Consider the following 4,069-nt stretch of genomic DNA (forward strand, 5'->3'; position numbering starts at 1 on the left):
AGCCCCCACAGCCTCCATAGTGGTCACCAGAGCTGTTTCTCCATGACAGAGGACTGTGTTTGCAGTCTCTCTAGAAACTTCTGCTCATCATTTGTTGCCTCCAGCATCTCCTCTCCTCTCATCTCCACACCCTTATCTTTCCAGACAACAAGCTGCAGTGGCTCGCTGGGACAATTTCTGCCGAGGTGTTACCCAGGAAACAGTTCAAAGACACACCCCTTTCTTAGCTGGGGAGACTTGAGGGACACATCTGGAAAATCAGCCTCGGGTTAGGAGCAGGAAAGGGTTTATTTCAGCTTACAATCCCACATCAGCGTCCACCACTGAGGAAAGTCTGAGCAGGAGCTCAAACAGGGCAGGAACCTGGAGGGCAGGAGCTGATGCAGAACTTGCTCAGAACAGAGGAGTGCTGCTTACTGGCTTGCTCCCTCATGGCTTGCTCAGCCTGCTTGCTCAAAGCTCCCAAGGCCACCAGCTCAGCTCAGGGGTGACACTGCCCACAGCCAGCTGGACCCTTCTATTCATTTGCAAAGAAAAGCATCTCTCGAACTGGGTTGAACAGTTGCCAGGTTACGCCATTAGTTGCAGGCTAATCATTGTGGTGAAGAGTCCCAGAGTTGGTTTGACTCCATCTTGGATTCTCTGGTTATGGCACAGCGCATCCTGGAGCCACTGTCTCCTAGTGTCTGGAGAGTGGGAGGGGCTTCTGGAGACTTCCAGGAGACCCTGGAAATGGCTTTCTAAGATGTCCATAGCAAAACTCTCTTGGGCCCAGATGAGATCTTAGACCCGTACTGAGTTTGCTGACCCACAGCATAGCTGAAGCAGGCAAAAATAGCGATGATCTTGCCTGTACAGGCCAGAACAGACGAAGACCTCAGCAAAACACATAGACTGCAAGTGGCGTGTGTGTTTTTACACGCGTGCATCCCTACAATGAAAGGAGAGATGTTACATACCCTTCAAAGAGGAGAGCAGGTCGGTTGCTGGGGAGGCATCTGAGGGCTAGTGCTGCCCTCTAGTGGGTACCACGGGTGGCTCGATGGGACGAGCTGCTGAGGCGTTGCCCAGGAAACAGTTCAAAGACACACCCTTTTCCTACTCCCACCCCCAGTCAACCGACTTGAGTCCTTGCCAGCTGCACAGCTTTCTTAGGGAGCTAGCCAGCCATTAGCGTGCCTGGAGGCCATTGAGGGAGCCCACCTCCTCAATTAGCTTTGGACTCTGTTGTGTTCCTGGTAACGCTAATGTTAAAGGGAGGAGCTGGAGGGAGGAGGGCTCTGCGGGGGGGCGGGCATTAAAGGAGAGCTGTTTTTCCATGCTTATTTTATAGATTTACTTTTTATTTTTCTTTATTTTTTTAAAATTACCTCTCTCTCTCTCTCTCTCTCTCTCTCTCTCCTCACATGTGATCCGTAGTTCATGTGTGGAGGTCAGAAGACTGTGGGAGGTAGCAGGCTCTTTCCTTTTGTTCCGTAGGTTCTGGACTAGATCTCAGGTTATCAGGCTTGGCGGCTGACACCTTTTACCCACTGAGCTATGACAGCACAGGGTCTCACAGACCTGGCTGTCCTTGAACTCAGAGATCTTCCTGCCTTGTACTTCCAGACCCCTGCCCCTTCCCTTGGCACAGCTCCTCGGTTGAACGTGCCCACTTTCTGAGTAGAATTAAGTTTTTCTTTACTCTCGACCTCCCTTGCCCTTATCTTCTGCCGTGTTTTAGTGAGCTGTGGTGGGGACGTCCTCTACAGAACCACAAAACCCAGTGTGTGCTTTGTGAGCCCTGCCACCCGACAGACCACACTGAAGGTCCAGCCCTGCACTGGGTGTGCCAGCTCCGCAGGCTGCTGGGGCTATGCCACCGGACTCAAGGTATTCATTCACCTGAACCCACAAGAACAATACCAGGTGTTCTGGCTGGTTTTGTGTCAACGTGATGCAGGCGAGAAGGAGCCTCAGTTGAGGAAATGCTTCCGTGAGGGTCAGCTGTATTTTCTCAATTAGTGATTGATGGGGGAGGTTGATGGGCCTGTCTTAGTTACTGTTCTGTGGTTGTAAAGAGACACCATAACCAAGGCAACTTAGAGAAGAAAGCATTTGACTGGGGGCTTGCTTACAGTTCCAGAGGGTCAGTCCATGACCACGGCTGGGAGCACGGCAGCAGGCAGGTGAGCGTGGTTCTGAAGCTGAGAGCTTACATCATGGTCCTTGGGCAGGAGCAAGGGCTAATTGGGTCTGGTGTGAACTTTTGAAATCTCAGCGCCCACAACCAGTGACCTACCTCCTAATCACCCCTAAACAGTGCCATCAACCTGGAACCAGATATTCAAATATACGAACCTGGGGGTGGGGTGCATTCTGATTCAAACCTGCACAAGGGTCCCAGAGTGCTAGGCTCTGTGGAAGAGCTTGCTGAGTGGTAGCGAGGCCATTGCTCCCACTGCCCAGGACCCCTTCTGTCCTCGGTCTCCCCACTCTCCCAGGTTTCTCCACTGTCAGCCAGAGGCCTCATCTTCTGAAGTCCAGTCTCCAGTTTGTCACTCAGCTCTTAGGTCAGCCACACCCTGGACCTTAGTTTTCTGTGAAGTCCCTGGTGGGGGAACCGTGCTCTCTGAAGGTCGAGACTGATTTCAGAAGAAGGCTGTTTACCTCAAAGAGCCCAGTGCCCAGGCGGCTGCTGGGAGGAAGGGCGATGGGGTGACATTTCCCAGGCGGCTCCTACGGGAGACGTGAGTCTGTGGGTTTGGCTGCTGCGTTAGCTTCACGATAACACTGGCCTAAACAGGATGGAGTCTTAGTCTTCCTTCCCTCATCGAGGGACTGTGCCAGCCAGGGTCTTTCACTGCAGCTCACTGGGCCCACAGACTGAGTGTGAAGTTTGTGTGAAACTTACTGGTTACTACCACCTTTAGAGAAGGACAAGACAAAAAGGTATATTCTTATCCATGATGTCTGTTAGCATCTTAATGCCCAGCACTCAGTCAGGTGACTGCCCCAGATTCAAGGGTTGCTGGGAAATTGGGAGACCAAAACAGGAACAATAAACCTTGCTGACTAAGGGTTCTGTTTGCAGTTAAGAATAAGTTCTTGGGGGCTGGCCAGATGGCTCAGCGGTTAAGAGCACTGACTGCTCTTCCTGAGGTCCTGAGTTCAATTCCCTGAATCACAAGGTGGCTCACAACCATCTGTAATGGGATCTGGTGCCCTCTTCTGGTGTGTCTGAAGACAGCTACAGTGTACTCATATACATAAAATAGATAATTCTTTAAAAAAAAAAAGAATTTCCCATTTGTCCTGTGTAAAGTCCTTACAACTTAGGGTTTCTATTTGTAATTAAGAGTAAGTTCCTCTTTCTTAGAGTGGTTGTAACTGTTGTAACAGATGTGTATCCTTCCCCCTCTGCCTTCCCTTTCCTTGTTTTTTTCTAACAATGTGTAACGGCTGACTCTCTTGCCCTGTGGGTACCTTATTTCACATATAAAAATGACCTCAAGAGGCTGGCAGGGACTGCTCTCCCAAACCCAGAGTTAGGGTGAGAAATGGCTGGCCAGTTCTGGATATATCCTAAAATACAGCTTGTTTAATTGGACAATCGTGGATTTGGTCTTTTCTCCAGAAAATTTGCAGGTTTAGCAAAACATTGCAATGTTCACCCCATCTTAAAACAAAGTCTAAGGTAGCCTGGGCAGGTTCCTGACTCTTCTGCCTGGCTAGGGCTCATTACCTTTACAGAAGCAAAGAGCCAGCCAGTCAGGCTTGGTGGCTCATGATTGTGTTCCTAGCACCTGGGGAGACAGAAACGGGAAGATCAGTAGGCCAAGGCTAGCAACCAACCAACCAAACAAACAAACAAACAGAAGAAAAAGAAAAGGAGGACGAAGAGGAGACAAGTAGACACTGTTGTGGGGTCTGCTTAAATCTAACACAAACCCAATATAACTCAAGCACCAGGTCAGTGCAGATGACAAAAAAATCATTAACCAAGCTGCTACCCATCCCCCGGGGCTGCAGAGCAGAGCCAGGAGCTGAGATGTGACCCCAAAGGGATGCCATTACAGGAGGTTGAAAA

At 50.2% G+C, this 4,069-nt stretch overlaps 1 long non-coding RNA gene across 1 annotated transcript in view; it reads right to left on the bottom strand.

The window, feature by feature from the left end:
- Gm52200 overlaps positions 1-3,787 on the bottom strand; it is a 4,040-nt gene extending 253 nt beyond the window's left edge. The window contains exons 1-3 of the long non-coding RNA XR_003951580.1: positions 3,725-3,787; positions 2,650-2,906; positions 1-931 (exon numbers count right to left, since the gene is read on the bottom strand). The exon at positions 1-931 is cut by the window's left edge and continues 253 nt beyond it. This is a non-coding gene — a long non-coding RNA (predicted gene, 52200). The remainder of the gene's footprint in view (positions 932-2,649; positions 2,907-3,724) is intronic.
- Between the last annotated feature and the right edge of the window lie 282 nt (positions 3,788-4,069).

This window comes from Mus musculus, chromosome 15 (assembly GCF_000001635.26).
Source record: "Mus musculus strain C57BL/6J chromosome 15, GRCm38.p6 C57BL/6J".
NCBI lineage: Eukaryota > Metazoa > Chordata > Mammalia > Rodentia > Muridae > Mus > Mus musculus.